General features: G+C 41.2%; 1 non-coding gene across 1 annotated transcript; it reads left to right on the top strand.

The window, feature by feature from the left end:
* Window positions 1-11,064: 11,064 nt before the first annotated feature.
* LOC140563158 (U1 spliceosomal RNA) lies at window positions 11,065-11,233 on the top strand. The gene has a single exon (XR_011980387.1). It is a non-coding gene; the product is annotated as a U1 spliceosomal RNA (small nuclear RNA).
* Window positions 11,234-11,859: the final 626 nt, after the last annotated feature.

Below are 11,859 nucleotides of genomic sequence, written 5' to 3'. Positions count from 1 at the left end.
TCTTTGACATAGCGTTAATTTCCATTTTTTATGCAGATGACACACAACTCTATATATCAGCCACAACTGATGATAAATTTAGATTACAGAAAATGGAGGACTGTGTAAAGGATATAAAACTCTGGATGTCACATAACTTCCTTCTCCTTAACAGTGACAAAACCGAGGTTCTCCTTTTAGGTCCAAAAGACACTAGAAATAAACTATCCGACTTTGGCTTTCACAGTCGGCAAAGGCTCCCCAGTCGGCAAAGGCTCCCCAGAACTGGCTGGTGAATTGGTCTGACACAATGTCCGAGGGGAGTCTGTGAGCCCGGACCACCTGGTTAAGCACTAGCTTGGCTGTCTCCTTAGCTGATGGCAGCTTTGGGAGAGCCACAAAGCAGCCAGCTTTGGAGAACCAGCCCACAATGACTAGAATGACAGTGTTGCCATGTGACCGGAGCAACCCAATGATAAAGTCAAGGGACAGGTGGGACTAAGGACGTGTGGGAACAGACAGTGGGAGTAGCCAGTGGGAGTAGCAGATCAGTGGGCCTGGTTCTGGGGTCTTTACATTGGGAGCACACCAAACATGAAGCCTCCATGCGGGGCCACCAGAATTGCTGTCGCAGAAGCTCGAGTGTGCATGTAGTCCCTGGGTGTGCTGCCTGGAAGGACGCATGGCTCCACTGAAGTACCTGTTCCCTTACAGGCACAGATATGTAAAGCCGGTTCAGTGAGGTGAGCCCGCTTGACCGCGTCCTCTAGTCCCCATTGAATGGACGCCATGATCCGGGTTTTGGGGACTATGGTTGTGGGCGTGTTCCATAGAGGAGGGGGTTCCCACTGGCGAGAGAGAGCTTCGGGCTTGATGTTCTTCGAGCCCGGTCGGAACAATAATACGAAATCGAAGAAAAATCTGGCCTCGCGCAGATTGAGACATTTAAGCTGCTGGATGTAGGCCAAATTCCGTCCAGACCAGAAAGAGATGTTTTGCTCCCTCAAGCCAGCCTGTCTCCACTCCTCTTGCGCAAGCTTGACTGCCAGTAATTCACGGTCACCCACATCATAATTCCGCTCAGCAGGGGTGAGGCGGTGGGAGAAGTGGGTACAGGGGTGGAACTAGGGAGAGGACTGTACCCACGCCTACCTCAGAGGCATCCACCACTACAATGAACGGAAGTTCCAGGTCAGGCAACTGGAGAACTGGGGCCACTGCAAACAGGCACCTTAGGGTGTCAAACGCTTCCTGGGTGAATGGCATGCCGGGGTTCTCGTAGTGCCCAGACGAGGTGATGAATGTCGTCTTCCACTTATTACCCTCTTTGACCCTAACCAAGTTGTAGGCACTGCACAGGTCCAGCTTGGTGAAGATAGAAGCCTGCTGCGGTGCCTCAAAGGCTGAGGTAATGAAGGGTAACGGGTAGCGGTCTTTATTGGTTATTTTATTGAGGCCTCTGTAGTCAATACAGGGTCTCAACCCCCCATCCTTCTTCCCTAACGAAGAAGAAGCCACAGCGTGAGAGGGTTGGTTTGGTGGGACACCACCCTGGGCTCCAGTGACTGCCCATCTATAGTCACTATGGGCATGGGCTCCCTCAAGGGGACCAGTGGCAGGGTCAGATTTCTGGTGAGGCCGGCATCTACAAAGTTCCTTGCTCCGAGTCAAAAAAAGCAGGCGGGCGGACCTCAAACAACCCCGACACTAGCGTGGCATTGAGGAACACCCTCTGGGCCTGAGGGAGAAATGAAAGATATAAGGACCTCCCGAAAAAAATAAGGTTACAGGGAAGGCAGACACTGCTGCCTCCTGCCTTCCTCTGTTAAATGAGTGTATGTGTGTAGACTCACTCAGCCTTCAACTCGAGAAGGTGGCTGATATAAGCACTCAACTAGAGTCAAAAGATCCAGCAGTGGGCAACTGGATCTGAGTGCTTATATAGCATTTTACCCAAAAATCTATGAAATTGAATGAAAATCGCATGTGTACCAAATACCCTTGTTTTTATAATTATCTTTATTTGTGTCTTGGTGTACACCTGTAGTTGTATGAAACAAAACTGATTTATTTACATATACAGTGCATTATGCCATGGCGTGACCTGAACATTCAGAGTACTGCCTAGAATGTAGGTCGCCTTGGAACCTGAGCAGGAAGTGAACATACCTCGCTTGCCTCTTGAGTCCTAAACATGGACCGCAAAACTAGAGCTGACCTGAACACGCCGGTAACGTGTGAGGAATCCCCGAGCATCACAGAGATTCCAGCAGAGTCAGAGAGATATGGTAGGATTCAATTCACGGCAGTAAACAAAGGGGATAACGCTCTTTAAGTACTCCCAGTCCCAGGGGAAACACATGAACAGACAATGAATCGTGAACAAACTCAACTGAACATGAATCAACACAAATGAACAGGAACAAACAGGAAGTCCTTATTTGGGTCTGTGGTCGGCGGCTTGGCGGCTCGGGATCGCCCCATGCGATGGCGCGATAACGAGGGCCTGACACATTATACCCTTCTCAACACTACTTTTATCTCAATGCCGCTTTCTCCGTCAGGTTCTCCGTCGGCTCTTACTCCGTGGCCAGAAGGTTAGTGTTTATTCTGAGGGTTCAGCAGTAGCTGTCTGTTATCAGGGGAGAAGCTACCAACAAGAAATGGCTGGAGAACCATTAAGACAGACTTATGTCTAAAAGTAGCATACAAATAAAATCTATATTCAATCAATTTTAACCATTGAGTTAACCAGTCAACCATTAAGCAAAACAAATATGTCATTTTTATTAGGTCCCCTTGCTGCAAATACCAAGAAATGGCCACTTTTATGAGACAGGTGGCAGTTTGAAGTTGAGAGCTTTCAAGAGTTTGTTTCTTCCTCCTTTGTGTTAAAATGTTTTGTCATTTCATTTCTAATGGTTTACAGTCTGAAAAAAGGCTAATGCTTTGGACACTGATTATAAAGGACCATAAAGTGCTATGAATGTTATTTAGAACAAATGAGTTTAGTGTTTCTCAACCTTGATCCTGGTGGCACACTGTACTTTAAGTAGATGTTGTACTTTAATTAGATGCTTGGGGGAAAATCAAACTGGGTGTGTGAGTAGAACAATGTTCTGTGGTGGCTGTAGCAACTTCTTTACTTGTGTTTGCGTTATTCAGAGAAGAAAATGAAAGTTCCACTGGACTCTGTGTACAAATTAACAACAATTATTTTAGACTCTACACATGATGAAAATGAATTAAAACCAAAACATCACAAACCATGATGCTAAAACACAGTAAGAAAACTGTGCTGTTACCAGTATTCTACTGCCACTCACTTTTCACTGTCTTTACATGTCTCCAACCCAGCACCATACCTGAATAGCTCTTAAAGTGATAGTGCACCCAATTTCAGAAAATAGCCAAATGGTGTATTTGTATCTACATAATCAAATATCAATTCTGCCATAGTAGAACCAAGACCTTTACATTACTGACTAAGCTCCTTTAGTGATAGGTTCCTTTACATGCGGCATGCCAAAGAGAGATATTGCAGGTCCTTCCTTTGCGGTTCTTTCATACCTTACACATTGACATTATGACCTTAAAGGTGAGTATGCTCAAGAACATAAAAAAGTGAAACAGCTTCCCCTCCTGAAAACAAAAATGTTCAACTTATTTGTATAATTTATATAAAGTCATAAGAAATGTTTTGTTCAGTGTACTTGAGCAGAGTAGTAGAGTGCAGTCTGACACTGTAGCTGAGGAGATCAAGAAATTTACTTTCTTATTGTGTGTGAATGTGTGACTTACCAGTGCTGGAAATAAGCATAAAAACAGAGTAGAAGAGCAGCATGATTGTTGTAAGAGTTCATTAGACATTAATAGAAGTGTTTTCTTTCTGTTGGTGTGTGTTCTGTATTGTGTGTTCTGTATCTGTATACTCCACAACTATACTCACTCATCTTAGTTCTGATATTTGGGTAGATGATTTAGCCTCAGCGTCTTCCACAGACGCAGGTCCTCTTTTTGTTTGGAAGGGGTCGGATAGTGATATAGTGGTCCACAGCACTTTGATATCTTTGTGTTGTGTTCAGACTGCTGTCATTCAAGCAAAATTTACCACTTTTTCCAGTTATTTTGACACCCTCTAAAGAAGCATGATTATTATTTTATTACTTATTTTGTTTGCTAATTATCACTGTAGTTGTACTCTATATCAGTGGATCCACAGTCACACTGGGAGATACAGAGTAAACAAATATGGCCACCCATATGGCCACCCACATTTTGAGTTGTGGAAATGAAGCATCTCTTCCACTTGCATCTTTTGCTCCTGGAAATACTTTGCTACCTGGGCGCCACTTTTCTTAAGTAAAGACTCCTACATTAGTCAGTGTAACTGTTGTAAGGACAGAGCCTTGCAGAGGCTTGTTCTGCCTCTGTTCTTGTCTGTCCTTTACACGCCTGCCCCTTTGTTTGTTTCATCATGTGCACAGGGCTCTGTCTGTCCCAGGCCACCTGTTCCCACCTGTGCCTCCTCTTTAGCCACACCTCCTTATTATACACAGGGACACACGAAGAACACCTGGGACTTTGAAGAATCTCCAGCACTGTAATTCAGTATTACAAAGAGCTCCTGTGAAGGAATTTTAATTCACAAGACACATCAGTATTGTATTTTAGTTATATACATTTCCACCCAACCTAGTTTATGTTTATTTACTCACAGAATGTAAAGAACTTATTTCATAGAATTTTGCAGTAATTCCAAACAGTATTAGTAACTACCTCTCCCTACATATCCATTTCTGAGCCTATCATGACTGACCCTAAAATGTGATTTGTACACCACTTTTGTATAGGTAAGGGGCAAAACACATGTGCCTAGTTTGATTTGTAATCCTTTATCTACTATGTGTGCATTCACATTTCTTTTTTTGCTCTATGTCCGCATATACTGCAGACAGAGTACAGGTACAGAAAAACAGTGTGGTTTGAATATTACCTTGATCTTCATGTGTTCAAAGCGAACAGATGGTGTGTGAGTTTTTGTAAAGCTTCTCAGAGACTTTGTGTCACTGGGCTATATCTCTGAGAGCACAGTAGTAGAGAGCTGTATCTACCAGTCTTGCTTCAACAGTGAGTTCAGTGGATGAGCTGGATGTTGTAGTCTTAAATCTTTGGTCTGCAATGTCAACATAACTACTCTGTGATCGAGCACCTTTATACAGTAAATACTGTAGAGCTCTGTTAGGATACTGTCTGTACCAGTATAGTAGAACATATTGACTGCTTGAGTCATAAGAGCATTTCAGTGTAACAGATTCTCCCTCTGTACTTAAAACATCAGTCTCATCTGGTTTAATATGATCAGCAGCAAATACACCTGAAAGAAAAGCAGAATTTAATTTAAAGTAATGAAAATGTAATTTTCAAAATATATAAAAACACCTTCATAGTGAGTACCTGATGCCATAATGAGGATGATGAGGAGATTTCTCTTCATTATGAATATTATCAGATGGAATCAGTAGTGTGTTTAAGCTCTCCCTGCAATGCTGAGTGTTGGTCTCAAGTGAGAGCAGTTATGAAAAACCACAACAGGAAACTCCTGCTCTGGGGAGCTGCTCCACTGTACTTTCTGTTTTTGAGGAAACACAATTCATGTGTAAATAAATGAACCACAAGCAAAAACAATATGACTAAATTAATGATCTCAACAATAATGCATTAACATACATAATTTATCCATAACCTTTAACATGTTTATGGAAATGCAAATTAATCATTTTACAAAGTTTGGCCACAATTTCCTCCCATAATTCTTTCTCTGTACAGAGCCTAGTTATATACTAGCCTGTGCCTCTGTTACCCTCTAGCTCTCTCCTTTTAATTAGACTGTTATAGTCAGACCTGCTGGAGTTATCAGCCACACTCTGATTTTGCCCAACATTCTCTGCTCTCCATAAACTGATACTGCCCAACATTCTCTGATCTCTATAAATCCATTCAGAACTAATTCTATCTCTTTACCTTCTCTGACTAAATGGCTGCATGCAGTGGAACATGTTTTCATTTAATACCTCAAAAACAGACTGAGCATCTTGCCCCTCTGAAACATAAAAAAAAACTATAAAGCGCTCCTGATTTTTACCTGCACTAACAACATACAGAACAATGACAGAAAGATTAAGTAATTTTTGATAGAATGAGACACAGCTGATGACTGGAATTTTTGAGTTGTGTTTAGATAATATTTCTATGAACTACCTGTAATTCCCTTTGTTGAATGATTCACAACTCTCATCATGGCCCCTAAATGATAGCTCCTGCCGACCAAGCAAGGAAGTCACATCAATAAGGTGGTTTAGGAAGGCCCTGTTTTGTTTAAGTTTGTTTGACTGTTTCATTTTGTTTTGCCACTTGAATACGATTACATAATTATTTGCATGTTCAACACTGACCCTGCCCAGGTCACCTAACCTTGCACATGCACTCACATGTTAATAGCTCTTTTCATGCCAAAGTTCGACAGATGATTTCATCAAGACATGGCCAACAGTACATTTTCTTTGTCACAGCACTTTCAGTTAACTAGCTTACTTTGTCATACCAGGAGAGCTGAAAATACCTTTTACCTTTTGCTATTTTTTGCACCAAATCAATCTAAGGTGTTCATCTGCCCTGCTGCGTTCTCCTCATACGGAATACTATTAAATGGCTACGGGAATTCTTGAGACGTTAACAAAATTGAGTCAGTCGAATTGTGATTAGTAGTTGATACTGAATGAAATCATCTTTAAGATAAACACGTTTTAATGCATTTGGTGTCTATCAAATGTTAACACAACTGTACATATTTGACCATTCCATTTTTGATGTTTTAGGGGAAGCAGAGCTTCCCTTGCAGTCTTAAAGAAATCGCCACTGAAGCAGTTGTGAGTTCAATATCTGGGCTCAGCAAGCTGCCACTGTTGGGCCCTTGGGCAAGGCCCTTAACTTGCCACCGTGATGGCTTTCCACTGCTCTGAGCATGTGTTTGACCTCCAGAATTTCAACATGCTGACATGCTGGGAGCATTAGTATTAGAGCATTAAAGGCACTGTGTAGCATTCTGAATAACAAATTGATGTTTGAACTGTTTCTCCACCATGTCTTTTGACAATGTATGTAGTTCAACACCTAGCATGTGCCAGATACACAGTCAGACATTGCATTTCAACCATGCTTCAACAGAAGTACTTTTAAAAATTAACGAATTAAGAAATGATGGTACCCTTAACTTAATATTTTGTTGCACAACCTTTTTAGGCAGTCACTGCAATTACATGATTCCTGTCAATGAGACTTCTGCACCTCTCAGCAGGTATTTTGGCCCACTCCTCATGAGCAAACTGCTCCAGTTATCTCAGGTTTGAAGGGTACCTTTTCCAGACGGCATGTTTCAGCTCCTTCCAAAGATGCTCAACAGGATTTAGGTCAGGGCTCATACAAGGCCACTTCAGAATAGTCCAATGTTTTCCTCTTAGCCATTCTTGGGTGTTTTTAGCTGTCTGTTTTGGGTCATTATCCTGTTGCAAGACCTGTGACTGAGACCAAGCTTTCTGACCTTGGGCAGCACATTTTTCTCTAGAATCCCTTAATGGTTTTGAGATTTCATAATTTTCTTTCTAATCTCCTGAGACTCTTTCCTTCTCTTCCTCTGATTTAACATGTCCCTTTGGTCACATTATTTTCGAGGGTACCATCATTTTTGTCCAGGCCTGTTTAATGAGTTTATATTTATAATAATTCTGTTGAACCATGGTTCAAAATCAATGTCGGATTTTTATTTGTTCATTTTCATAGAATTTGTATTTATTTATATTTGATTAGATTCAAGTTATTTATGTGACCATTTTTTGTTTCATTAACTGAGAGGTACCAACAATTTTGTCCAAGTGTGTAACAAATACACACTAATTGATAAATTAGAAGTACTAAATGACATGCACTCATTCCCTTTTTACAGCAAAATGTATGCTGTAAAAAGGGAATGAGTGCATGTCATTTAGTACTTCTAATTTATCAATGAATAAAAACTAGTATAGTAATAATACTGGTTCATCTAAAAATATAATTTTGTGCCACACTTTTGTTCATAATTTAATTCAAGGTAAATTATCATGTTTTATATGTATTACATATATTTCAAGCTTTAACTTATAGCTGCTGAAAACAATTAGAATATTTTATTTAGAGTAAATTACTATTTAAACAGTGGACTACCGTAGTGATAAGAGTAAAGTTACTCACTGCATTACGGACTATGTCAACTTCTGTGTGGAGAACACTGTGCCCACCAAGACTGTTCGGTGTTTTTCCAACAACAAGCCATGGATTAATCCAGTGAATTCCCCCACTGCGGGACTAATAAAGGACTATCTTAGATATAAAGGCTCTCCTAAAAGCGAAAAAGAGGGCCTTCAGATCTGGTGACAAGGATGAGCTGAAAGCTGTGCAGAGGGAACTGAGAAGGAAGATCAGGGAGGAGAAAGCCAGCTACAGGAAGAAGCTGGAGGAACAGTTGCAGCAGAACAACGTCAGGGAAGTTTGGAAAGGCCTTAAAACCATATCTGGCCACACAAAGTCCAATTCCCAGGTGGCGGGGGACCAGACGTGGGTGAACGATCTCAGTCTATTTTTCAATAGATTTGATCAATCACCTAGCCCTCCCCCTACACAGACACCCCTGCTGTATCCCCACTCAGCAGCACTACCATCATGCTGCCCTCCCCCTTCTTGATTCACAACTCTCATCATGGCCCCTAAATGATAGCTCCTGCCGACCAAGCAAGGAAGTCACATCAATAAGGTGGTTTAGGAAGGCCCTGTTTTGTTTAAGTTTGTTTGACTGTTTCATTTTGTTTTGCCACTTGAATACGATTACATAATTATTTGCATGTTCAACACTGACCCTGCCCAGGTCACCTAACCTTGCACATGCACTCACATGTTAATAGCTCTTTTCATGCCAAAGTTCGACAGATGATTTCATCAAGACATGGCCAACAGTACATTTTCTTTGTCACAGCACTTTCAGTTAACTAGCTTACTTTGTCATACCAGGAGAGCTGAAAATACCTTTTACCTTTTGCTATTTTTTGCACCAAATCAATCTAAGGTGTTCATCTGCCCTGCTGCGTTCTCCTCATACGGAATACTATTAAATGGCTACGGGAATTCTTGAGACGTTAACAAAATTGAGTCAGTCGAATTGTGATTAGTAGTTGATACTGAATGAAATCATCTTTAAGATAAACACGTTTTAATGCATTTGGTGTCTATCAAATGTTAACACAACTGTACATATTTGACCATTCCATTTTTGATGTTTTAGGGGAAGCAGAGCTTCCCTTGCAGTCTTAAAGAAATCGCCACTGAAGCAGTTGTGAGTTCAATATCTGGGCTCAGCAAGCTGCCACTGTTGGGCCCTTGGGCAAGGCCCTTAACTTGCCACCGTGATGGCTTTCCACTGCTCTGAGCATGTGTTTGACCTCCAGAATTTCAACATGCTGACATGCTGGGAGCATTAGTATTAGAGCATTAAAGGCACTGTGTAGCATTCTGAATAACAAATTGATGTTTGAACTGTTTCTCCACCATGTCTTTTGACAATGTATGTAGTTCAACACCTAGCATGTGCCAGATACACAGTCTGCCCCCCTCCCCCATTCAGTGCATTCTGAGCATGAATGCCCACTTTTGCTGATTAGTTAGAATAGTATTGTGTGGCTCGGTCTTTTCATTTACAAAACCAGGGCTGAGTACAAACACCAGACTTTATTCAAGCATGCAAACAGACCAGAGAGCAAGCGAAGCATAAGAACACTTTTGCTGAATTTTACAAAAAGTGTATTGGATTGAAATTATATACAGCAACTTTATCTGCTATCCGAACAGAGTTCCAGGGATTTTTTTTTTAAATGTGTTCAGTGACTAGACCTATGAAATAAATGTTGATATGATTTGGTTATTATTGGTTGTCCCCATCCAATGAGGGGTCCAGTTTACTGTAGGGTACAAAATGATGTTTAATGTCCCAAAACAGGCTGACATTATAGTTTGAAAGATGAGAAATTTGAAGGTGAACATGCAAAAGTGAAACAGCTCCCCCTCTTGAAAAAAAACTGCTTCTACACATTTTCACATTTCTCAGTCACAAGAAACATTTTTGCACAGTGTAGTTGGGTTTCCTGTCACTGTGGGCTCCAAGGCACAGTAGTAGAGTGCAGAGTCTGATACTTCAGCAGAGGAGATCTCCAGACTCAATTTTTGTTCAGTCACACTCACTTTGAGTCGTGGAAATGAAGAGTCTGTTGCAGTGCCTTCCCCTGGAAAAATCCTAAGCAAAAATTCTGGTCTGGATCCAGGATACTGCTGATACCACTGCATGCTGTTCATATTACCCCCATACTTGCAGGAGAGAGTAACTGTCTCATCTTTAGAAGCATGTGTTTGATTCTCCAGTGATGTTATTGACTGTGCAAAACCATTCTCTGCAACAAAATAATCAATGGCAAAAGATAAGAACTTTGCATCACTGTTGTATAAAAGATCAACTGCCACTTAACTTTTCAATGCCACACCCCGACACATCAAGCCAAAAACAAAACAAAATACAAAATAATATAATCACCTAGTTAATTACACTTACCAAGTATGATCATAAACACAGCCAAGGGGCACAGACACATCATGGTGACTCTAGTTCAGATAATGAGGAGAGATTTGACTGTTATTTTTGAAGCATGCAAAGACTCCTTCTACATTTGTCAGAGCATCTGTTATAAGGTCAGAGTGCAGCTCAGGAGAGTTCTGCAAACACTGTTACCTTGATCTCTCTAGAGGTTGTAACAAAATGAGGGAATCCCAATAAGCTGCTAGCCTTTTTGGACAATGCATCTAATTACCTGCACACATTCCCAAAAGTGATCTATCTTACCGAATAATGAACCAACTTAGGAAGGCTGGGAGATATTCTCAAAGCCCACCAGTACTCTGTCCTTTACCATGTTCCAGCATTCAGAATGGTCAAGAGGAAGTGGACAACTCACACTTACATGACAGAAGTAATACCATGATCACAAGGGTGGTTTTCTCTACGGTAAGGCTCAGCCATTGCACTTGGGTTGTGCTGGCCCTTGAAAACGAGGGAATTTTGACTGCACAATTTCTGGTAGTGGGGCGCTGTGTCTATTTGCATATGTGGTGTGTCCTCCATTCACTGACATGCATTGTACGTGTGTTGTCATTTACCCAGTGCTAGGTTCTCTTAGGTGTACTTGTGCTTCATGAAATGGTTGATTGCCTGGCCTCATTGTTGTAGGCTATAAGAGCAAGTTCTGTGTTGTTTACTGTTTTTGTGCTGGCTGATTGCTAGTGTTCAGAGTTGTGCTGCCATAAGATTATATTGTCAATGGTTAACTGGTAGTTAATATTGTTGTCAAATGTTTGCGCTGTCACTTTAGTCACTTCAGGTTATTTATTGTAATAGTTTAGGAAAAAGCTGTAAAATAACTGGTTAACTGCAGAATATTTATTGTTGCCACTTTATTGAACGTGTCGGATTGTATAATGCAGAAAAAATCTGTAAAATAAATGTTTGCAGAAGCATTAATGATAATTTCTGTTCATCGTTTGGTGAATGTGTTACACCTGTGGGCTGTTGTGTATTTAAGTAGGGCTAGTGTCAGCTGCTGGTTGCTGAGAATTACTCTTAGTGCAACAAATGCACTCAGGATACTCAGCTAACCTTGGGTACTCAGTGTTCACCGGTCTAGTCTGTGAGTCCGTCTGTATCTAGAGGACTCTTCTGGCCGTAGCTAGTTGAGTATAGCAAGCTAACTA

This window comes from Salminus brasiliensis, chromosome 9, assembly GCF_030463535.1.
Source record: "Salminus brasiliensis chromosome 9, fSalBra1.hap2, whole genome shotgun sequence".
Classification (NCBI taxonomy): domain Eukaryota; kingdom Metazoa; phylum Chordata; class Actinopteri; order Characiformes; family Bryconidae; genus Salminus; species Salminus brasiliensis.
This window is presented reverse-complemented; position numbering and strand designations above follow the sequence as displayed.